This window comes from Pan paniscus, chromosome 7 (assembly GCF_029289425.2).
Source record: "Pan paniscus chromosome 7, NHGRI_mPanPan1-v2.0_pri, whole genome shotgun sequence".
NCBI classification, from domain to species: domain Eukaryota; kingdom Metazoa; phylum Chordata; class Mammalia; order Primates; family Hominidae; genus Pan; species Pan paniscus.
The window spans coordinates 57,290,307-57,315,713 of NC_073256.2; the positions used below are offsets into that span (position 1 = coordinate 57,290,307).

At 43.4% G+C, this 25,407-nt stretch overlaps 1 protein-coding gene across 5 annotated transcripts in view; it reads left to right on the plus strand.

Annotated features, from left to right (window-relative positions):
- Positions 1 to 240: 240 nt before the first annotated feature.
- Positions 241 to 25,407, plus strand: part of TACC1 (transforming acidic coiled-coil containing protein 1) — a 124,576-nt gene continuing 99,409 nt past the window's right edge. For 2 of the 5 annotated variants that reach the window (XM_063606748.1, XM_063606747.1), the window contains exon 1: positions 248 to 1,003. The gene's annotated coding sequence lies outside the window, so the exon portion shown is untranslated. Of the gene's footprint in view, positions 1,004 to 25,407 lie in introns of all 5 variants that reach the window. The other 3 variants (XM_008956124.5, XM_063606741.1, XM_063606746.1) reach the window with 3 other exon arrangements.

Below are 25,407 nucleotides of genomic sequence, written 5' to 3' on the forward strand. Positions count from 1 at the left end.
GTGAGCCACAGCACCTGGCCTGCACTGCAATCTTTCACCAGCTATTGTTATTATTACTATTATTATCATTAGAGACAGGATCTCACTCTGTTGCCCAGGCTGGATTGCCGTGGCTCAATCATAGCTCACTGCAGCCTCCAACTCCTGGGCTCAAGTATTTGGGACTACAGACACAAGCTACTGTGCCAGGCTAGTTTTTAAATTTTGTGTAGAGACAGGGTCTCACTATGTTGCCCAGGCTGGTCTCAACCTCCTGAGCTCAAGCAATTCTCCTGCCTCAGCCTTCCAAAGTGCGGGGATTATGGGCACAAACCACTGTGCGCAGTCCAACCAGCTATTATTACTATTTTTTAATTAGAAGGAAAAAAAAAACAAAAAGCAGAGGGATGTGGGTGTGTATGTTTCTTGGAATCCAAGCGATCAGGGGGAAAAAATCCGTCAAAAATGTTCTCAGTACAAAAGTTGGCAAAACAGCTCTCTTTTTTAAACTGAACTTTGTAATAGGAGAAATACTCTCACAAGGACAGGATGTTTCTGAGCCAAGTTGAAGCAAAAGAAACTTTTTCCAGCATGTCAGGAACGAAGCTGACGTTCCATTAAGAAAAAAAAAAAAAAGAAGAAGTGCTAGAGGAAGGAGTAAGAGGGGAAAAGGCACCAGAATTCAGACGGAGCTTTAAATTCCAGACAGGGCCAGCGTCGGGAGCACGTAGGAGGCGCCCCTCGGAAAGGAGCCGGAGACCCGGCTGACTTCGCACTTGAGCTCCAGCCCCGTGGACATTTCCTGTTCTGCCTCTGGAAATTCAAGCTGAAAGTTACAAAACATCCTTTTCCCTGGAACCAAGTGCTTGGTTGGGAGACCATGCCCTCCCCTTCCTTCCTCGGAACTCCTCCCTGATCGCCCCGTGGCTTCCCCAGGAGAGATGCGAAATCAGCGGTAGCAGGTGGCGCAGAAGGGAGAGGGGAGCGACCCTGGGGACCGACTCTGGGGACCCCCGCCGAAGAGGTAGGAAACGGGGGACTGCACGTTCCTGAGGCCACTTCACACTTATTGAGCAAAACGAGGTGCTGTCCTTTAAGCCTGGGGCTGAGGTGTTTCCCTCGCTTGGGTATGCGCCGGGTGGTGGGTGGACTGGCCTCGAATCTGGAATAAGTTCAGGCATTCCTTTTCCCTCTCTCTTTCCAAGTTGAACTTTAATTCTTGGGTCTCTGGAACCACATATTTTGTTTGGTGTGGGAGGTATTAAATGGCAGAATTCTAGGAAGTAAATATTGTGAATCCCTGATTTTGCTCTTTTCTTTATTTTCTTTTCTCTTTTCTTTTCTTTTCCCTTTGCTTCTCTCTTCTCTTCTTTTTTCTTTCCGCCCCTGAAATGCCCAGGAGCAGTCATAAATACCTTCATCTGGGAATAGATTCGGGGAGAAGTGAGAAGGGGACAGGGCTGGGAAAAGCATTCTCACCACGGTGAACGGGGCGCGGCTGTTTTCCGGGACCTGGGCCATGTGTTCTTCTGGCCCAGATGCTCTCTCCGTCCCTTCCTTCTGCCCACTGCCATAGGGACAACTACCTTGAGTTGTTTCTCCGGGTGCAGGGATGTGGCACAGACCCTGGTCAGGGCCCTTGAGCATCAGTGCCCTGCGTTTATGGACAGAACTCAGGTGCTGTCTTAAACGTTTCTGTCTGGGGCAGAGCTAACTGGTCTACCCAGGAGCCTGCGTGTAGTCCTTGGCTTCGTGAGGGACACCCGGCAGTCGGTCTCTGGAAGGCCAGCCTTGGCAATACATGTGCTGACACTGGACCTGCTCAGAGAACTCAGCATGGCTTTTGCATAAGGAGTACTCAGCTGGGTTCACGCTTATTATATACATTTGTTTCTCTTAGAAAATGGCTTTTGAACTTAAAAAACGTCTTGTGTGGCCGGGCGCGGTGGCTCACACCTGTAATCCCAGCACTTTGGAAGGCCGAGGCGGGCAGATCACTTGAGGTCAGGAGTTCGAGACTAGCCTGGCCAATATGGTGGAACCCTATCTCTACTAAAAATATAAAAATTAGCTGGGCGTGGTGGCAGGTACCTGTAATCCCAGCTACTCAGGAGGCTGAGGCAGGAGAATTACTTGAACCCGGGAGGTGGAGGTTACAGTGAGCTGAGATCATGCCACTGCACTTTAGTCTGGGCAACCGAGCAAGACTGTCTCAAAAAAGAAAAGAAAAAGAAAAGAAAACATCTTATGATCTAAGGACATCCTTGCTCCTTGGAAGGGATGCAGGTCCCCTTTGTGGAGATCAGCGTGGAGCCTGGGGGCACCAGGGGCCTCCTCTTCCCACTTCCAACAAAGTAGCTCCATCCTTACCTGACTTTTATGTCGAGGTTCCCAGTTAAAAGCATGCTTTTAAAACAATTTGCAGAACTGCTGACCTGCAACAAGCAGTGCTTTGCCTAGACTGAAAATGACTGCTTATGGAACAAAGTTGATTGACGGAGGGATTTCTAGCTTGCCCCTGTCTAGGCTCTTACTCCGTCCTCCCATCCGCCTCCTTGAATGATCGCTTTCTGCCCTAGGGAACCTGCTGGAGGTGGGAGTGCCAACAAGGCTCAGCGAGCCAGCTGTTCCATCTCAGGCACCTGACCTCTCGTGCAGGGACAGACAAGGGGCAGAGCCCCGGAGAGCTGACATTACAACTCGGCCTCTCTCTCCAAGTCTTTTCTGAATTTGTCCTTCTAATTGTGCTCACGGTTATGAACTACATGATCAATAATTGTAACAGCTAATTATTGATCTTCCTTTATGATAACGGATTACTTATTGAGCCAGGCATGGGGCTGAGCACATTACACAGATGAGCTCATGGAATCCTCAGCCCTATAAGGTAGCTTTTGGCATGACCCCTACTCTGCTGTGTGGAGTGGAAAGGAAGAGCCACTGAGTGACTGGCTTGAGGGCACCCTGCCACTTAGTGGTGAAGGTGGGGCTGGGGCCCCCTCCCCCTGAGTCTGAGCCATACTGCCTTGAATATTTTTGCAGCCCTGTTTGACAGAAGTAAGAAGGACATTGTTGTGAGTGTGGCTTTTTTGTATTTTGTCGAAGAATGCCCCTGAGAATAGGCTGGGAGGAGCAGGGTCACGGGGCCAGGACGGAATGTTCTGTGGGAAGGAAGAGTGCTCCTAAGAATAAGTGGAGTTAGAATTCTTGTCCAAACTGTATCCCTGATAAACATCACTTTTTCTCTGAGAGGTGGTATAGTTTTTGTTTGTTTGTTTTATTTTTTAGATACAGGGTCTTGCTGTGTCATCCAGGCTGGAGTGCAGTGGTACAGTCCTAGCTCACTGCAGCCTCAACCTCCTGGGCTCAAGTGATCCTCCCACCTGAGCCTCCCCAGGAGCTGAAACTACAGGCATGCACCACTATGCCTGGCTATTTTTTTAAATTTTTTAATTTTTGTGTAGAGATGGGGGTCTCCCTATGTTGCCCAGGCTGGTCTTGAACTCCTGGTCTCAAGCGATTCTCCTGCCTCAGCTGCCCAAAGTGTCAGGATTACAGGCGTGAGCCACTGTGCCCTACCAAGGTGGTAAGGTTCAATGAGAAAGTGCCAGGCTCTGTAGCCAGAGTGCCTGGGTTCACATCTCAGCTCTGTCACATTTTAGCTTGGTCATCTTGGGCAAATTACACAAACCTGTGTGCCTCAGTTTCTTCAAAATAATATCCTCTGGAGAAGGATGATAATAACAGTACCTATTTCACAAAGATATCATGAAGATAAGATTAGTTAATCCACATGAAGCATTTAGAATTGCATCTGGCATATGATAAACACTCAATAAATATGTTATGTGTAAAAGAGGTTGTTGTGTTAACCCAAGGAAAAGTAGTTTGGGAGCAGTCTGGAAATATGAAGTCACTGGTGTTTGAAACTATAAAATGCACACCAACAAATGCAATGTAATTTCAATTTGAGCTGGGGAGAGGAGGATTGTGCTTGGAACCCAGCTAGGAAGGAACCTGGGAGACAGCCTAGGACCTTCAGGGAAGAGCTTAGCTGTTCTCCCAGAGATAAAACTGAAAACAACAACAACAACAACAACAACAACAACAACAACAAAACTAGTCTTTAGGGTTGGCATTGCCAAATTACATCCTTGCATTAAATGAAGTAAGTGTAGGCTGGGTGTGGTGGCTCATGCCTATAATCCCAGCACTTTGGGAGGCCAAGGCAGACAGATAACTTGAGGCCAGGAGTTTGAGACCAGCCTGGCCAACATGGTGAAACTCCATCTCTACTAAAAATGCAGAAATTAGCTGGGTGTGGTGCCAGGTGCCTGTAATCTCAGCTACTCCAGAGGCTGAGGCAGGAGAATTGCTTAAGCCCAGGAGGCAGAGGTTGCAGTGAGCCAAGATTGTACCACTGCACTCCAGCCTGGGTGACAGAGCGAGACTCTGTCTCAAAATAACAACAACAAAGAAAAGAAAGAAAAGAAAAGAAGAAAGGAAGGAAGGAAGGAAGAGGGAAAGGAAAGGAAAGGAAAAGAAAATGGTATAAGTGTAATTTATTTACCTTTGTAGTTGTGGAAATGAGTCCCACCTCTGACCTAATGTTATATAAAGCAAAAATACGTTTTTTTCTTGTTTTTTTTTTCAATGCCATCTGCTGAACCACTTGTATTTTTGGAAGGATGACTTTAGGATTTCAAACTGAGATATGAAATTTAAGAGCTAAATATAGGTGATTTAAAACAACAACAACAAAAAACCCAGGAGATCATGACTTACAAAAGAATTGTGTGGCTTTTTCAAAGAACAAATTTGTGAGCTCAGCCTGAGTCTGGATTACATGTATAATGATCTTGAAACTAGTTTGCCAACTTTTACTTGAAGTAGAAGTAGATGAGAAATAAATCAATGGCTGACATTGACTGAGCACTTACTATGACCCAGGCATTGTGCTAAGTGCTTCCCCTGCGTCACCTCATTTGTTTAATCCTCATGGCCGCCTGTCAGGTGAATACTATTATTATCCCCGGTTTGCAAATAGAAATAGCAAGGTTTAGAGAAGGAGACAAAATGCACAAAAGCAGACAGCTCGTAAGCATTGGAGTTGGCATTCTAATTTAGGGCTATCTAATTTGGGTATGAGTGCTTAAACCCAACATTATAGTTATAGTGAATCTAATAATTCCCAGCTTAAGCCATTTGTGTCTGTTTGAAGAGTACTGCACATAGAAGCTGATGGACAAGAGTCATAACTCTTGCAACATGGGCACAGCGCTAGTGTGGGCAAAACACACTTAGGCATTTTGGAGAGCAGAGTTTGGAAGACTCAGAGGGCACTGGACAGGAGATGCACGGCGTAATCGCATCTGAGCAAGGAAACTGTTCCAGGCAGCTCCAGGTGTAGGTAAAATCGTGAAGCAAGTTGCCTTCTTCACCTTTCTCTGTGCTCTCCTAGAGGCTTCCCTGCTCATCCCAGGCCACTCAAGATATCAGGGATATCTTTTTCTTTTTTCCAGAGATCTCAGTCACACTCTAACAAGACAGAGACGATCCCAGCTGTGGACTCCCACCAAGCCCCGCTCTGCAATAAATACCCTCCATCTCTCATATCCAGAATTGATCCTCTTTTTTTTTTTTTTTGGTCCATCAGAACCCCCTTTAACCAGCACTTGATGTTTAGCAAACTGTTTGAAAGTAATCAATGAATTCATACACTGGTGCAGCTCTCTTGGGGGACTTTTAGGCTTCAGTGTGACAGTGACTAGAGGAGATGCACTTAGGGCAGGGAGATTCCCAGGAAACCCCTGGCCACATGCCACTGTGGTTATCTATTCCCTGGTGGGAAAGGCACTCTCCTTTCTGATGGTCTGAGGTCCGGACTGCAGGCTCTTGCTGTGTTCCTTCATAGGAGGCTGCTTACCTGAATTTTCAGAACAATTCCTAGCACCCGCTCAGCAGGGACAGCGCCCGGCAGCAGTAGGAAGCGGGTGTGATGTTCTTCCTGGGTGCCCAGAGCCCTCTCCCTCTGTCCTTTTTCTTGGTGGCCCCTCTCCCACCCCATTCCCAGCCTCTCCCAGGCTCCCCTTCCTTCCTCACCTCCAGGACAGCCTCGAGGCTCTTAATTCATGGGACAACCTTAAAATGCACACTGGCCAAGCATGGGCGTGTTTATAACAAGAATCAAATTGTTTTGCTGGAAACAAGAGGACAATGGAATTTAGGAATCAGCAGTTCTGGGAGAGTTTTTTAAAATGTTGGAATTCGGGTCCTCCTTAGACGTCCCTGCCTCAAATAATGCCCTGTAAACCGTTCTCATTCATGGCCCATCAGTCATTGCGCAGGGTCCTAGTTTAATAAGTATGGGGAACTGGGGAAAGGAAAGGAAACCTGTTGCTCATCCCAGGCCTCCCAAGATTTTGGGGATGGCAGAGAGGGGAGGGCTTCCACATCTTCTGCACTTTCAGTCTTCTAGAGGCAATGAAGATACCAGATACCTTCTTCTTTAGTTTCAGCCTGTTTGTTTGTTTGTTTTTTCTAGACAGAGTCTTGCTCTGTCACCCATGCTGGAGTGCAGTGGTGTGATCTCGACTCACTGCAACCTCCGCCTCACAGGTTCAAGCGATTCTCCTGCCTCAGCCTCCTGAGTAGCTGGGATTACAGGCACCTGCCACCACACCAGCTAATTTTTGTAGTTTTGGTAGAGACAGGGTTTCACCATGTTGGCCAGGCAGGCTGGTCTTGAACTTCTGACCTCAGGTGATCCGCCCTCGTTGGCCTCCCAAAGTGCTGAGGTTATAGGTGTGAGCCACACGCCTGGCCATAAGCCTGTGTTTTTAAAATGAGGTTCCAGACAGATACAAGCAGAAAGGAAGAGTTGCAAAAGCAGACACGATACAGAACAAAATGCCCCAAGGTAGCAGGGAGGACTTGGTATGTTTATTATGCAACAAAGGACTCTCCTGGCCCTTGGAACTTTCCATAGTTTGACTTTCGGGTTAATCATTACCATCTGCATGGCTGCTGGCAGCCGAGGCTTTGCTTGGCCTGCCGGGCCTGGCAGTCGCGTTGCTGGCCAGCCTGAGGGCTGCACTAGCCATAGTTAGCTGCGATGCCCCCTTGAGTTTCCTGCAGGAACAAGCAAGGGTGCCTGCGGCCTGCTGACGCAGCCTGGCGGGGCATGGCTTGCCTTAGGCCTGTCTCCTTGTCTCTCACAGCTGGCTCTCCAGGGCCGGTCTGGTTTTCATAGTCTCACGTTTCCTTTTCCAGCACACTTGTGTGTGTCTGCATACCACGTGAGAACACAGCCTGCTCTCTTCCTTGGAGTGGCTGGATTTCCAGCAGGCACCGCACGTGCTTGTTCAGATGCAAGGATACGTCATGGAAAAGAGAGGCCTGAATAGATGCATCTTAGTTCATACACAGCTGTCAGGACTTGAGGCACGCATCAGCAGAGCCTGGGAAAAAGCATGAGATCTGCTTTTAGAATCATGAGCACCAGAGCTGAAAGGGATCTTACTCTCTATTCGAAACCCTTCATTTCACAGCTTTGGAAAATGAGGCTTAAGAGAGGTGGGGAGTTGCCTTGGGTCACAGAGCAAGGTCCAGGGGTCCTTCTATTTCTTGAAACCAAACTGGTTGTGTGGAGAGTCTTGAGAGGGAGCTAAAGTTACATGGGTGCTGGATTTTTCCATCTGGCCTTAGAAATCACTCTCCACCGTTTTCCACCCGCGCTGTGCCTGGGAGGCTGGCCAGACTGGCACCCTTACATCTGGCTTCCGGGTAGATTTAGCCAGAGGAGGGCACCTGCAGGTAGGTTTAGAGGGAAGGGAGTGTGTCATGGAGGATTTCGTCCACTTCTTCCTTTCCCGCTGCTTCCATGGGCTGGTGGCATCCGCTGACTGAAGGCCAGGACTCCTGTCAGCAACCACCCCCTGCACTCAGCTCTCTCCCCTGACCCTTCAGGCCTAAGGCAGTGACAGCGTCTCCTACAGTGGGCAGTTCTGGGCTACGCTGCTGTCTCCTGTGGCCTCCCAAACCCTCCTCAGACCTTCGTAAATGGTCCCTTTATTAAACCCTCAAGTCAAAGAGAGAGTGTTACCTGCTGGGCTCCTGACTGAAAGAATGGATCCTGACCCACCTGACAGGTGGCTTTGTTTGTTAGCATAAAAGAGAAAATCTGTAGGAAAGGAAGATGTCCCTGAAATTTAGGAAGAGGGTGTGTTAGTTTCCTGTGGCTGCTCTAACGAATGACCACGAACTTGGTAGCTTAAAACAGAACAAAACCAGAAATGCATTCTCTCCCAGTTCTGGAGGAGAGAACTGGGGTCGACCGGCCGGTACTCCCTCCAGTGGCTCCAGGAAATCATCTGGTCCTTGTCCCTTGCCTCCTTTGGTGTCTGGTGGCTGCCAGCATTCCTTGGCTTGTGGCCATGTCCTTTTGATGTTGACCTCCGTGGTGACACTGTGTGTATGAAATCTTCCTTTGCCTCTCTTGTATAATGATGCTTGGGGTTGCATTTAAGGCCCACCCAGATAATTCAGGATAGTCTCCCTCTCTCAGAAATCCTTAATTTCATCACATTAGCAAATACAGTAAGATATTTACAAATAATAAGACATTGTTCCAAATAAGATAACCTGGCTGGGCACTGTGGCTCATGCCTGTGTGGTGGCTCATGCCTATAATCCCAGTGCTTTGGGAAGCCGAAGAAGGAAGATTGCTTGAGCCCAGGAGTTCAAGATTAGCCTGGGCAACACAGTGAGACCCCTGTCTCTACAAAAAATAAAAAAATTACCCGGGCATGGTAGCACACGCCTGTAGTCCCAGCTACTTGGAAGGCTGAGGTAGGAGGATCACTTGAGCTCAGGAGGTCAAGGCTGCAGGAAGCTATGATTGCACCACTGCACTCCAGCCTGGGCAACAGAGCATGACTCTGTCTCCAAAACAAAAGAATAAGATAATGATAACCTTTACAGGTTCCAGAGATTGGGACCTGATAAATTTGAAGTCATTATTCAGCCTCTGGCAGAGGGTGAGAGAGGCACATCAGAGTTCCTTCAGGACATCTCTAATGGCACACATTTATGGATACCTTCATGCTTGACAAAAGTAGTGACCAGTCTCTGGGGGCAGACACATTTTTGAGGATTCTGTTCAGCTCCATACTCTCTAATTCTCTTATCTTTTTGGCTGGCAGCCAGATATCATTGTGATGGTCCCATTCTGAAGCCAGCTGATTTGTTACCAGGCAAAGCACTCAGAGAAGACAACATAGTGGGCCGCAATGAGGACACAAAAATTGTGGAAGGGCCCAGCGTGGGGACATTTAGGGCATGGAAGTCATTTGACTCAAGGGTTGGATCCTAGAGGTCAAAAATTGGGAGGCCCTAAGAAATGACCTAGCTCTGCCACCTCCTTTACCAGGTGGGGAAAATTAGTCCTGATGTGGGAATTTCCTTATCTGCCGCTGGTCAGTGACAAGGCCCAGACTAAAACAGAAGTCTTGGCACTCAATCTAAGGACTTCTCCTCCGTGCCTCCCTATCACGCCTTCCCACCAACTGGCCTCCTCCCCAGCATCTGTGAGAATTCTTTGTAGGAATTCTACCCCCAATAGTTTCATTTACTGAAAGGCAGTGGGAATGTACTCGATGTCAAGTCTGTGATGCAGCATGAAAGAAGAAACAACACTGGGGACAGTGGCTTCGCTCAGTGCCACTCACAGTGCCAGTTCTCGATGAGATCAGGAGACTGGGCTGGAACAGAAAGCTACATCCAGCTTCCTTCATGGAGAAAATCTTGCTGTGGAGGCCAGGCAGGGGAGCAGCAGTGCTTAGTGAGGTAACTGGCTTACCTTCTGCCACAGGCTCCTTATCTCAGCACTGGCCAGTGTGATGGTCCCTGGCTGGAGAACACCAGGAACAGCATTGCCTCACTGCTGCTTGAGCAAACCCACCTCCCAAATAGGGCATGGTGATAGAAGAATACGCCAGAGGAGACAACAGTCCCTCTGTCCAGATCCCATCTAGACAATAGAGCTCAGATTGGGAGCCATTCTTTTTTTTTTTTGAGATGGAGTTTCGTTCTTGTTGCCCAGGCTGGAGTGCAATGGTGCGATCTCGGCTCACCGCAACCTCTGCCTCCTGGGTTCAAGCGATTCTCCTGCCTCAGCCTCCAAAGTAGCTGGGATTACAAGCATGTGCCTCCATGCCTGGCTAATTTTGTATTTTTAGTAGAGATGGGCTTTCTCCATGTTGGTCAGCCTCGTCTCAAACTTCTGACCTCAGGTGATCTGCCCGCCTCAGCCTCCCAAAGCGCTGGGATTATAGGCATGAGTCACTGCGCCCGGCCTGGGAACCATTCTTTAAGGGAGGTAATGATATTCTAGAGATCTTCCTGTAGTTCCTGACTCACAGAGCACAATTTTTGTGAAGATTAGAAGAGGCTAGGTGTGGTGGCTCACACTTTTAATCCCAACACTTTGGGAGGCTGAGGCAGGAGGAGCCCTTGAGGCTAGGAGTTCAAGACCAGCCTGGGCAATATAGTGAGACACCCCCATCTCTCCAAAACATTAAAAAAAAAAAATTAGTCGGGTGTGGTGGCAAGTGCCTGTAGTCCCAGCTACTTGGTAGGCTCAGGCAGGAGGATCTCTTGAGCCTGGGAGTTCGAGGCTACAGTGGAGCCTCGGCTTCCCAAAGTGCTGGAATTATAGGTGTGAGCCACCATGCCTGGCTACATAAATTATTTGGAATTCCATCATGGACATTTGTCTCTTCTCTTCATTTATTTATTTGTTTAATCATTAACTTATATTTGTAGGGGCTTGTGGATTTCTTTTAATACTTTAAGTTGTAATCAAATACTGATTTATTAATTTTGTTGCTCAAATTGTTCCAGCTTCGCCCATTGAGCGCTCTCTCATTTGGCTTCTGTGTCCCTTTGCTAGACCCCATTATTGTGGGTCTTGGTGTTGTATTTGTGTTTTGAGCACTTTTTTTTTTTTTTTAACCTTCTGGTTCTACAAGATACTCCAGGCTCATCTTATATGTTCCCTGACCAAGTCCTAGAATCAGCCATTTCTTCAAGTATCCCTGGTTCCTTTCGTTGGTGCATGGTGTTGAAAACCAAAATCTTGGTGCTAGATGTGCTTGTTGATACTGGGGTGCCATTGGTTCTAGGCCCTCTCAGCTGATAGGGCAAGGAGATATATGTGTGTGTGCTGACTTCTTTTTTTTGAGACTGAGCTCACACTCTGTCGCCCAAGCTGGAGTGCAGTGGCACAATCTCGGCTCACTGCAACCTCCGCCTCCCAGGTTCAAGCGATTCTCCTGCCTCAGCCTCCTGAGTAGCTGGGATTACAGGCACCTGCCAACATGCCCGGCTAATTTTCGTATTTTTAGTAGAGATGGGGTTTCACCATGTTGACCAGGCTGGTCTCCAACTCCTGACCTCGTGATCTGCCTGCCTTATGCTCCTGAAGTGCATGGGCCACTGCACCCAGCCCATGTGTGCTGACTTCTATGTGTAACCATCTGTATCTATATTAAGCTAAACATGAATTCATACTGATGTCTATAACTCTAATTCATTGTCATATGGGTCACTGTAGACCTCCCCTTGCTTACCTGTAACCTTCCACTACAACCTGAAACCTGGCTCCCACCATCTGCCATTCATCCACTCAATTGTTCAACTGCAATGTACACATATAGTGATATTAGAGTGGTTAACGTGGATCCCCATGAGAAGGAACTTTATCAACCAGATGACAGTGCTTATGTACAGTTTCTTTCGCCTTTCGTCTTAACGGACTCCACTCATTCCTAAAGTTACTTAGGTCAACAGTTTTTCCCTACACCATTTTCGGTGCAGTTGTTTTATACATTTGTAATACAGTTAGATTGATTTGTCACAGTCGGCATTTCATCTGCATTTCCTCTGACTGCCTAAATGAATTTTCTTTGATTTGCATACGTAAAGGTTCACTTTCTGTGTTGTAAAGTTCTATGTGTTTTGACAAATGCATAGTGTCCTGTTTCCACCATTACAGTATCATATAAAACAGTTTCACACCCTAAAAATCCCCTGTGGTTCACCTATTAAGACTTACTGAGGAGTAACACCTAGGGGAGGAGAAGGACGGAAAGCAGGATTGGATAATAGAGCCTTCAGGCTGTGATGCAGGAAAAACAAAGTTTCTGCCTGCCCCATGGGGAGCACCATAGCAAAGCTTGGCCCTTAGAGAGTACCCTGTTGGGCAGCAGTGGCCAGGACTTTATCCTACTGCCTTGCTCAGCCATTGTTTGGGGCTGCCAGAGAAGACTGATTTCAGCTCAAGAGAAGAGACAGACCCAGAAGGCACTAACAGCTGGAGGTTCTCAGCTAACCACATTCCTTGAAGCTGGGTTGCTAAGTCCTTTCTTGGAGAGAGATCTGAGTGCTGTAACTCTGGGTCTGCCAGAAATATCTCTGAGGATTCCAAGCAGGGGTTGGCTGACCACTGGTCAGGAATCTTGAGCAGAGGATTCCTCCATCACATGGGATTTGGGACCAGATGATCCCATTGGCCGCCTTCAGCCTGCTTGAATCCAGGTGATCCAGCCATTCCATTCCACACATTCAGCCCACTTTGCTCAAGCCTCTGCTTCCCTTCTTGCATTAGTTATCTTATGCTCTGCTGCATCCTAGAGGTAGGCTCAGAACACCTCCTTTTCCCCAGGGACCATTCCTGGAGGGCCAGAGAAGCCAGAAGAAAGAGTCTAGGGCTGCCCGCACCTTTTTGATCCCAAATGTGGCTGTCTGCACCTTTTTGATCCCAAATGCTCAAGAAAGTGGTTACAGTATCCATAGCAATATAGATCAAGGAGTTGAATGCACATAAAAAGCATAAAAAGTTTGTGATGATGGGCAAAAAAATGGAAACTTTCTAAGCTAAGACTTCAAAAACTAAATCTTTGTCTGAAATGTCTCCTCCCTGTGGAATGTGCAAAAAGCAAAACAGCACTCCCTACTGATCTATGCATATACTATATCTGGCAGGTACCATTCTTTTATTTTCTTCCATCTTAACTCTCATTCTCATGGTGCTCCTGGATTTCCATTTGCAGGCACAGAGTCATTTTAGTGCAATTCTGATCTTTCTCCGCAGGAAGATGGAAAACTTTCAGACCTCTTGGAGAAAGCATGGCTCTGATGTTGTGCTCTATCTGTGCTTATTCTTCCTTGTATTTAACTTGCTTAAGGTTAAAAGCCTGTTGTGTTTTGTTGTACCTTGGCAGCTCTCTCTGGCTCTTGAGTATCCTAAAGTCACTATATGGCCTCTAAGGACAGTCTTGACTTCTAAGCCAAAAGAACCTTTTATTTTACTTTGTCTGTCTTTAGAGATTTCCTTTGAATGTTTGCTTCTGTTCTGCAGCATTTTCAGGCTCTGTAGACCTTGATTGTTTTGCTCAGCCAGGGCATTTAAAAAAATACTCATGCTGCTATTTTTTTTTTTTTTTTTTTTGAGACGGAGTCTCCCTCTGTTGTCCAGGTTGGAGTGCAGTGGCATGATCTCTGCTCACTACAACCTCCACCTCCTGGGTTCAAGCAGTTCTCCTGCCTCAGCCTCCCAAGTAGCTAGGATTACAGGCACCCACCACTATGCCTGGCTAATTTTTTTTGTATTTGTAGTAGAGATGGGGTTTCACCATGTTGGCCAGGCTGGTCTCAAACTCCTGACCTCCGGTGATATGCCTGCCTCTGCCTCACAAAGTGCTGGGATTACAGGCAGGAGCCGCCGCGCCTGGCCCATGCTGTTATTTTTACACAGTGAACCATGAATACTGATTTTAATTCCAAAGGCTCACAAATTAAAGAGCTTCCTGGAACCCTGGCCCTCAGGATTCTTTCAGTCTCCTGGTTTTTCTGTCTGCTTTGTCATTTCTCAGTGGAATGACTAAAGCCAGAACCTGCTGGGTTAGTGAATGGAAATAAAGTATTGGTGGATGAACTCTTCCTGCCCTGCCCGTCCAAGACTAGACTGTGGGGTTGGAATCCATGTTTCAATACCCAAACACTGCACCAGCTCACGACTACAAAATTAGATGAGACCCAAAAAAATACAAAGAGTCAATATTCCAAGAAGATACTTGCGGTTACTGGGTCCAAGATGTTTGAATTATAGGTAGACTCTATCTCTGCCAGGGACTGAAATACGGCCAGGGCATAAAAAATAGCCAGTTTAAAAAAAAATCAATAAAAATCTCAGAAAGGGCACACTGTCCCTGGACCATTATATACAAAAAGAAATGACAAGTAAATGGAACAAAACAAAAGAAGTTTATAAACACAAATGCTTTTATTCCTCTCTCTGAAAATACAGACTGACACTGTACACTTGGCAGCTGTTTCCACAGCAGGGAAGCAGGGTCACAGGTCTGAAGCATGAGTTCTCTTCTGGAAACCACCTACTGATTATAGGTGACAGTTGCATCACCTTGAAATGGAGGAACAAAGACTTTTTTTTGCCAGAATTTGGCATTGCTAGCACAAAGTGTTAGAAAACGGTGACACACAGAGTGGCTGGTAGAACTGCAGAGGAATTTCTGAAAGTGAGCCTTAGGCAAAAGGTTGGAAACTTGTGCTGGAAACTTACCTTATGATTAAGCATGTGACTCCCACGGGACTTAATTCTCTTCCAGTCCCAAGGGTTCCAAGGCCAGAGAAAGGTCCTGGTCTTGATTGCTGGCATGTTTACTCTTCCAAGTACACTGAGATCAAATGCAAAGACAAACCATCAAAGGTAATTCTTTTCTTTGACATTGAATATACCTGGGATGGATTTTAAAGTAAAAATTTTTATTTCCTAGTGAAAAATAACAGATATGTAATCTTTGTATTTGGATTAAGTGTGAATGAAGGAAATAGTGATCGAGGAAAGAACAAAGAACTGGGTGGTGGTGATGCAAGCTGAGTCCTGGTTCTGGCTTTGCTACTAACTATAACTTGGGCAAGTCTGTACTTCTGCTGCATAGAATATATTTACTTACTTCTTTTTTTGCTTGTTTGTTTTGATTTTATTTCGAGACAGAGTTTCACTCTGTCACCCGGGCTGGAGGGCAGTGGCACGATCTCAGCTCACTGCAACTTTCGTCTCCCAGGTTCAAGCAATTCCCCTGCCTCAGCCTCCCGAGTAGCTGGGGCTACAGGTGCGCACCACCGCAACTGGCTAATTTTTGTATTTTTACTAGAGACAGGGTCTCACCATGTTGGCCAGGCTGGTCTCGAACTCCTGACCTCAAAAGATTCACCTGTCTTGACCTCCCAAAGTGCTGGGATTATAGGCGTGAGCCACTGCACCCAGCCAACTTACTTCTTTACTTGTGTAAATGAAAGAAGGTAGAACTACATGGCCTCTGAGGGCCTTTCCAGCTCTGTTCTGTGAGTCAGTTTCTTATTTTTTATTTTTCATTGTTTAGGCAGTGCCAAAACAATAATGTCAGGTGGGTTAGGGTACAGATTTGCAAGACGTTCATCCTGAGGCTGGTAGCAGGCCCCAAAAAACTCTTACCTCATCCATCATTTTTGCAAAGATGAATTCAGAGTAAGACAGACATCAAGGTGGGCATTCAGTATATATTTGTTGAATGAATGAATGAATGAATGAATGAATAACTCAGGCAGCCTTGAGGAGGAAGAGAAAGGAAACATTCTGCCAGAAGAAATACAAGAGGAAATGTATTTGGGACAGGGGATGGATTTGCTTGATAATAATGGTTGGGGGGCGGTTTTATAGACATTTTCAGCTGCAGCTGAACTTTAGGCCTGGGCAGTGTTAGGGTTAGGGCTAGTTTACAGAGCACTCCTTATCTATAGAGTAGGGTGAAATGATTGCTGGCAAGGCTGCTAAGAAATACAGTTCTTCCAGGTACAGGTGGCTTAACTACAAGATAATGGTACTCTTTTTCTCCTCAATTTAATAATGAGTATTAATTAGGATTTGATCTGGCTGAGTGTCATAGAAACTCAAAATAATAGTGACTAAATGATATATATGTTTATTTTTCTCTCCCATAAAAGAAATCTGGGCCAGGCTTAATGGCTCATGCCTATAGTCTCAGCTATTTGGGAGGATGAGGCAGGAGGATCACTTGAGCCCAGGAGTTGGAGGTTGCAGTGAGCTATGATTACACCACTGCACTCTAGCCTGGGCAACAGAGTGATACCCTGTTAAAACAAAACAGAACAAAAAAGAATTCTGGGTGGGCAAGAGAGGGCAGGTTCAGAGCCTCCATGGTTTCCGGGATTCAGGCTCCTTTAACCTCAGCACATGGCTTGTACTTCAAGATTAATTATGGCTGCTTGACGACTGGTCCGAAGGTAGTGAGTTATGTCAATTGATTGTCCACAGTCAGTTACAGATCAGACTCCTTATTCTACTCTATCCCCCTTCTCACTAATGCACTCGACAGGTCTTGAAAAATAGTATGTGGCTGCTTGAATTCAGCGATCCCATCAGTATCACAGCCAGCAGGGAAAAGAAAAGACCAATAAAGGGCTCACCTCCGCACTCCCCATTCATGACACTTCCTGGAAGTTGAACTTGACACTTCTATTTTCTTTTTTCCTTTTTTTGTATTTTTAGTAGAGACGGGGATTCACCCTGTTGGCCAGGCTGGTTTCGAACTCCTGACCTCAGGTGATCCACCCGCCTCAGCCTCCCAAAGTGCTGGGATTACAGGCAGGAGCCACCGCACCCAGACTGACACTTCTATTTACATCCCATTGACTAGAACCTAGTTACTTGGCCAAACTTAGCTGTCATGGAGACTGGGAAATGCAGCTTTTCTTCATAATAGCTGTGTGCCTAGCTATCAGGGTTGGGTTTTGTTTATTTGTTTGTTTGTTTGTTTTACTTAGAGAGAAAGGGAGAAGTGATACTAGGAAATAGTAGCTTCTGCCACTTTGAGAGATGACAGACTTATTCCAACCACATGATGATGCCCCCATTGCTCAATTCCTTTGGCCTGGATCACTTAAAATTGCCCATCAGGGTCCATAGGAACTATTTTCGGTATTCTTTGATTTTAAAAGTAGTTCAAGTCCACACAGGACAGCTGTGATGAGTAGTCGGCCGGGGGTGGGGGCGGGTGATAAAACTGAATATGACCATAAGAATAATATATGGGCTTCTGCTTCTGGGTATTATAGATGATTCTGGGTATTATGACCATTCCTGCAGAAAATAACTCTAAAATCTGGACATGATACACAAAGTGACTGCCTAAAGGAGCTGAAGAGAGGACATAAGTGGATCGCCTCTGCTGTTGCATGTTGGCTTGGAGAACAGAAGATGAGGAGCCAAATAAGCAAGTCCTTCAGCCCCAGGCTTCTAGCACGGGGCTGCATGTAGACTATGCATTCTGGGGAGTGAGGAGATCATGAATGCTGAAAATAAATGAAGGAATCCAGAAAAGCAAGAGTCAAAGAAGGCATCTGCAGGCCAAATCTCTGATCAACCCCTGACCCACATACACACAAAATACACTCAAAGCAGCTCAGCTAAAGACAAAGATCTGCACTCAGAGTAGAGCTGCCTCCCCAGAAACAGAGCTCGCAGTTCAGGCCCAGCAAGAAAATTACCTGCAAAACAAAGGAAAAACAACACTCATCAGAGAAAAAGAACAGAATCTGGAATCTTCACAATCTAGCATTCATCATATCCAAGATTGAAACCCAAATTATGGGACATATTTAAAAACCAGGAAAATGGAACGTAGTCTTAAGAGAAAAGTCAATCAAATCTGACCTGGAGATGAATAATATATTGAAACTTAAAGGGCAAGGGTTTTAATTTTTGTTTTCTTGTTTTTTTTCTGTTTGTTTGTTTGTTTTTGTTTTTGTTTTTTGAGATGGAATCTTGCTCTGTCGCCCAGGCTGGAGTGCAGTGGCGCAATCTTGGCTCACTGCAGCCTCTGCCTCCTGGGTTCAAGCAATTCTCCTGTCTCAGCCTTCCGAGTAGCTGGGACTACAGGCGCACGCCACCACACCCAGCTAATTTTTGTGTTTTTAGTAGAGACAGGGTTTCACCATATTGGTCAGGCTGGTCTTAAACTCCTGACCTCAGGTGATCCACCTGCCTCGGCCTCCCAAAGTGCTGGCATTACAGGCATGAGCCACCGCACCCAGCCTTGTTTTCTGGGGTTTTGTTGAGACGAGGTCTCACTCTGTCACACAGGCTGGAGTGTAGTGGTGCGATCCCAGCTCACTGCAGCTTTAAACTCCTGGGCTCAAGCAATCCTTTTGCCTCAGCTAGCATGCTCAGTTAATTTTTAAATATTTTTTGTAGACATGGGGTCTTGCTATGTTGCCTAGGCTGGTCTTAAACTCCTGGCTTCAAGCAATCCTTCCTCCTTGGCCTCCCAAAGTGGTAGGATTATAGGTGTAAGCTCTCCTGCCCAGCCGGCAAGGGCTTTAAAGTGTTATGTTATTTTATAGTTTTAGGAGGTTTTGTAGCTCTCTATGATGAAGTTTAAAAATTAAGAAAAAAAGCTTGTTTTTGATTAATCAAAATCTCAGCACAGAAATGGGACATTTCATCAGAGAAATAGATACAATGAAGAAGAGCCAAATGGAAAGCCCCCTTTTTTGGTTGCTCTTTTTCTGCTTTCAAGGTTTATATTAGCTTGACTTAGATGTGCCTTGGAGTGGACTTCGTTATGTCCCTTCTGCTTAGTGTTTGTCTAATATCTTGAATCTGCAAATCTCTGACTTTCATTACAGCTGGGAAGTGTTTGGTTATTATTTCTTTAAATATTTTTTCTACTTGAGTTTCCTCTCTCCCTCTGAGATTTCAATTACATGTATGTTTGTTTGATATCATCTAACAAGTCTCTGAGATTTTGTTCATTATGTTCTAAATCTTTTTCCACTCTGTTACTCATTTTGAGTAATTTTGATTGATCTGTCTTAAAATTTACTCTTTCCTTTAACATGTCCACTTGGCTGTTAACTCCATCTGGTGAATTTTCTACTTAAGAAATTATACTTTTCAGCTGTAGAATTTACATGAAGAAGTACATTATCAACTGTAAATGGGCCATGAAAAGTTAAGGTTGGATTTTGTAATTTATAAATCAACTATTAAACAGTGCAGAATAGCTGTAAAGCATCAGGAAAATTAAAATAGAATATATCTTAAAATATTACGTAATTTTTAAAGGCGGGAAATAAGAAATGAAGAAACAAATGTCAGAGGAGACAAATAGAAAACAAAATAAAACAAAAATGATAGACTCATACCCAACCATTTCAAAAATTACATTAAACATTTATGAGCTAAACACTCCAATTAAAAGATAGAGATTAATAATTGTTTTTAAATGGGTACAAAAACAATTATAACATCTCACCAAAGAAGATACACAGATGCCAAAAAATTTGAAAAGCTGTTTAATAGTATATGTTATTAGGTAATTACAAATTAAAACAACAATGAGATACCACTACACATCTACTAGAATAGCCAAAATTCAAAATGCTAACAACACCAAATGCTGGTAAGGATGTGGAACAACAGAAACTGTCATTCATTGTTGATGGGAATGCAAAATGGTTTGGCCACTTTGAAAGACAGTTTTGACAGTTTCTTGCAAAACGAAACATACTTTTACCATATGATTCAACAATCTTACTCCTGAGTATTTACCCAAATGAGCTGAAAACTTATGTCCACACAAAACCCTGCACATGGATGTTTATAGCAACTTTATTCATAATTGCCAAAAGCTGGAAGCAATCAAGATGTCCTTCAGTAGGCAAATGGATAAACCGTGATATATCCAGACAATGGAATATTATTCAGTGTTAAAAAGAAATGAGCTGTCAAGCCATGAAGACATGGAGGAATGTTAAATGCATATTACTAGCTGAAAAAAGCCAATTTGAAAGGGCTGTGTACTGGATGGGTCAAACTATATGACATTCTGGAAAAGGCAAAACCATGGAGACAAAAAGATCAGTAGTTGCCAAGGGTTGGGCAGAGGCAAGTATGAATAGATGAAACATAGATTTTTAAAGGAGTGCAACTATTCTTTATGATACTGTCATGGTGGCTACATGTACATAAATACATTAGACATTTGTCAAAACTCATAGAATGTATAATACCAAGAGCAAACTCTAACGTAAACTATGGACTTTGGATAATAATGATACATCAGTGTAGGTTCATTGATTGTAGCAAATGCACCACTCTGGTATGGGATGTTGATAGTGGGGAGGCCATATGTGTAGGGGTAGGGGGTGTGTGGGAACTCTCTGTACTTTCATCTCAATTTAGCTGTGAATCTAAAACTGCTCTAAAAAAATAAAATCCATTTTTTAAAAACCTAAATATAAACTATGTGCAAAGACATACTTTCAATATAAAGACAGAAGGAAACCAAATATAGATGGATAGAAAAAGATATATCATGTAAATAGTAAGCACAAGAAAGCTGGAGTGGCTACATTAGTATCAAATAAAAATAGATTTCTAAAAAAAAGTATCATAGAAGGTAAAGAAGGACACTTTAGAAGAAGAAAAGGAATAATTGATCAAGATGACATAAAATTTACAAATTTATTTGTGCCTAATAATAGTCTCAAATTACATAAGGCAAAAACTGATAGAATGAAAGGAAGAAATAGGCAATTATAATTGGAAATTTTAATGTCTCTCAGAAGTTGATAGAGTAACCAACAAAAAATCAGCAGACGGAAAACCTGAACAACATTATCAATCACTTTGACCTAATTAATATTTTTAGAACATTTCACTCAGCAATAGCAAAATGCACATTCTTTTCAAGTGCACATGGAATGCTTACCAAGATAGACCATATTCTGGACTATAAAAAAGTTTTAATAAATATTAAAAAGGTTGAAATCAAATAGTTTGTTCTCTGACCACAATGAAATTAAATTGGAAACCAAAAACAATAAGATAACTAGGAAAACCCCAAGTATTTGGAAACTAAGCAACACACTTCTAAATATTTATTGGGCTAAAGACTAAATCACAAGAGAGATTGAAAATATTTTGCCCTGATGATAATATAAATACACATTTCAAAATTTGTGCAATGTAGCTAACATAGCACTTTGAGGGAAATTTACAGTTTTGAAAGCCTATACGAAGTGGGGAAAGTTCTTAAATCAATGATCTTAATTTTCACTGTTAAAAAATAGAAAAAAAGAGTAAATTGAACTCAAAGCAAGCAGAGCAAGAAAATAATAAAGATAATGACAGGCATCAATGAATTAGAGAACGAAAAAAAGAGATAAAAAAATCATTAAAAGCAAAAAGCAGTCCTTTGAAAAAACTAATAAAATTGATAAATCTCAAGCCTGACTGGCAAAGAAAAAAAAAATGAACAATATCAAGAATGAAAGAAGGGACATTATTACTTTGGATATTAAAAGAATAACAATTCTCTATTGTTATGAACAACTTTATGACATTAAATGTGTCACAGATGAACACATTCTGGGAAATACATAAATTATAAATCTAATCAAAGATGAAATAGAAAGCTTGAACAGCCCTGTATCAATTAAAGATATTGAATTTGTAATTAAAAACTTACTGAGAGAATTCTGGGTTTAGATGCTTCATTGATGAATTCTGACAAACATTTATGAAAAAATAATACCAATCCTACAAAAACTGTTTAAGAAAATAAAGGAGGAGGCAAGATTTTATGATGCAGTATTATTCTAATTCTACAGCCAGATGAAGACATCTTAAGAAAAAAACTACAGTCCAATATCCCTCATGAATATAAATGCAAAAATCCTCAACAAAATATTAGCAAGCCAAATCCAGCAGCATAAAAAAGGTTATACACTATGATCAAGGGGCAATGCAAAGTTTTTTTTTTTGTCTTGTTTTGTTTTTTGGGTTTTTTTTGAGATGGAGTCTCAGTCTGTCGCCCAGGCTGGAGTGCAGTGGTGTGATCTCAGCTCACTGTAACCTCTGCCTCCCAGGTTCAAGCGATTCTCCTTCCTCAGCCTCCTGAGTAGCTGGGATTACAGGCGCGCACAACCACGCCTGGCTAATTTTTGTATTTTTAGTAGAGACAGGGTTTCACCATGTTGGTCAAGCTGGTCTCGAACGCCTGACCTCATGATCCACCCACCTCAGTCTCCCATAGTGCTGGGATTACAGGTGTAAGCCACCGCGCCTGGCCAATGCAAAGTTGTTTTAACAGCTGACAGTTAATCAATGTAATTCAACAAATTAATAGAATAAAGACAAAAACACAGACACAGTGGTGCAATGTAGCTAACATAGTACTTAGAGGGAAATTTATCATTTTGAAAGCCTATAAGAAGGGGGTAAAAGGTCTTGTAGTCCTAGCCACTCAGGAGGCTGAGGCAGGAGGTTCGTTGGAGACCAGGAGTTCAAGGCTATAGTGCACTATCATTGCACCTGTGAATAGCCACTGCATTCCAGCCTGGGCAACATAGCAAGATCCTGTCTCTTAAAGAAAAAAAGGAAGAAGGTGAAAACAATATGATCAGTTCAATAGGTGCAGCAATAGCATTTGTCAAAATTCAACTCCTTTTTATCATTAAAAAAACTTTCAGCAAATTAAGAATAAATTAAAACTTCCTCAACCTGATTAAGGGCATCTACAAAATCTGTCAGCTAACATCCTACTACAATGTGAAAAATCAATGCTTTCTACCTAAGACGAGGTAGAGGGCAAGGATGTTGGCTCTCATCATTTTTATTTAACTTAAATTGTATAGGAGTGCCTAGTCAGTGCAACAAAGCAAGGGAAAAATAAGGCATACATGCTAGAAAGAAATAAGTAAAATTGTCCTTATGTACAAGTGACATTGTATAGAAAACCCTAAGAAACCCACAATATTAGAGCTATTAGAGGTACAAGGTTGCAGGATAAAATATACAAAATATACAAAAATCAATTCAAGGTTGCAGGATAAAATATACAAAAATCAATTCAAGGTTGCAGGATAAAATATACAAAAATCAATTCTGTCTCACATACTAGCAACTAACATTTAGAAAGTTAAATTATAAGACACTTTGTTTACAATAGCATAAAATACTTAGCAAAAGACATGTATGACCTGTAGGCTGAAAACTATAAAACATGACAGGAAGATCTGCATAAATGAACAGCTATACCGTGTTCATGGATTCAAAGTCTAATATTGTTAAGCTGGCGATCCTTTTTGAATTATTCAATAAATTCAATGCAATTCTCATGAAAATCGTAACTTTCTTTTTTGAAAAAAATTTGCAAGAGTATTTTAAATTTTATATGGGAAGTCAAAGGACCTAGTATAGCCACATCGTTTTGAAAGAGGAGAACAATATTGGAACACTTCAACTACCTGATTTCAAGAACAATATTTGGCTCTGAAGGAATGAACCAATTTTATTCTTTGATCTATAAATTGGCATTTAAATAATTTCCAAATGAGGAGAGATGGGTAGCTCTGAGATAAGCATGTGACTTCCCAAGGTGGCCAATTTGAAGGGTAATTCTCCTTTGGGATGATTGCTAAGGGAAAAAAAATCCATGTTGAACATAAGGTTTGTAATCAAGACAACTGGATTTAAATATTGGATGCACCATTCAGCTCTCTAAAACTGAGTATCTTCATCTTAAAATGGGATGTGCAGTGTAAGGATTAAGGCAGTAAAGTATAGAGGCTAAGCCGTGTGCTATAGCACTGGAGCTATCTTACCCAGGTTTGAATCTAGCTTGGCCATTTTCTAGCTATGTGGCCTTGGGTATGTTTAACCTTACTATGCTTCATCTTGCTCATTTGTACAAGCACTGCTCGTTTTATTGCATTTCACTTTATTGCACTTCACATATATTGCATTTCTTACAAATTGAAAGTTTTTGGCAACCTTGTGTGGGATAAGTCTATTGGTGCCATTTTTCTAACAGCATGTACTCACTTCATGTCTCTGTGTCAGCACTTTTTAGCAATAAAGTATTTTTTAAATCAAGGAATGTACATTTTTTGGACATAATGCTATTGCACACTTAACAGACTATCATATAGTGTAAACATAACTTTTATATGCACCGAGAAACCAAAAATTTTGTGTGATTCGCTATATTGCAATATTCACTTTATTGCAGTGGTGTGCAATGGAACCTGCAATATTTCTGAGGTATGCCTGTAAACGAGAATACTAAAAGTGCCTAGCCATAGGGTTGTGGTGAACAGTAAATGAGTTAATAAATCTAAAGCACTTAGAACAGAATCTGAGCACGTAAAAAGTGCTCTATAAGTATTACCCACTGTTATTTTCTTCCTGGTGCTATGAGGCCCGAATGTGGTTACTTTCGTTAACCACCAAGCGTAGTTCCTAGTATCCAACAAATGTTAGTGCCCATCCCTCTGCAGAGCATAAGTAGCATTCTGGGGGTAGCGTTTGACACTGAAGGATGTATTTCGCAATCTTATAGGCAATCTTGAGTTTCAACAGCTTAAATTTTCTTTCCTTGCTATTTTTCCAATGTTTAAAAAATACCTTCTTGGCCAGGCACTGTGGCTCATGCCTGTAATCCCAGCACCTGACAGGCTGAGGCAGGCGGATTGCCTGAGCTCAGGAGTTCACAACCAGCCTGGGAAACACGGTCTCTACTAAAATACAGACCCCGTCTCTACTAAAATACAAAAAAATTAGCCAGGTGTGGTGGCGTGTGCCTGTAGTCGCAGCTACTCAGGAGGCTGAGGGAGGAGAATTGCTTGAACCCAGGAGGCGGAGGTTGCAGTGAGCACAGATTGCACCACTGCACTCCAGCCTGGGCGACAGAGCGAGACTCTGTCTCAAAACAAAAATAAAAACAAAAACAAAACCCCAAAAACCCCAAAAACAAAAAACAAAAAACAAAACCTTCTTGACCGAATTGTAATGTGCGAGTGGAAACCTTAACCATGGACATGAAATTCTACCCCACTTGGACTCCATCACAGGCCATGTGTCCTCTTTGGCTCCAGCTGGTCATTGTATTCAGCAGCCCACTGACCCAGAGGCTAACAAATAAGGGCTGCCTCCTTCCCTCTTTTCATTCTCCTCCTCCTCCTTCTTGTGTCACAGGCAGGCATAAATTACAGGGCACCAAAAAATAGTAGATTTTATTCTCTCTGTGTTCTGTATCAAATGCAATACCAAGTAGTGTCCAACTATGATCCTCCTGCCCTCTGCTTGAAGGAAAACTCAGTTCTGTGAACGATTCTGAGCCCCAGAATTGGCATTACGAAATTTCTCAGTCACTGGGGACAGACAACAGCAGGGTTGCCCATAACTTACAGCTGGCCTCTGAGTGTACCATTTTAGAACCACACCAAGGGAGAGGACATGTTTCCATTTCTTTAATAACTTTCATCAGAGCATAAATTGTG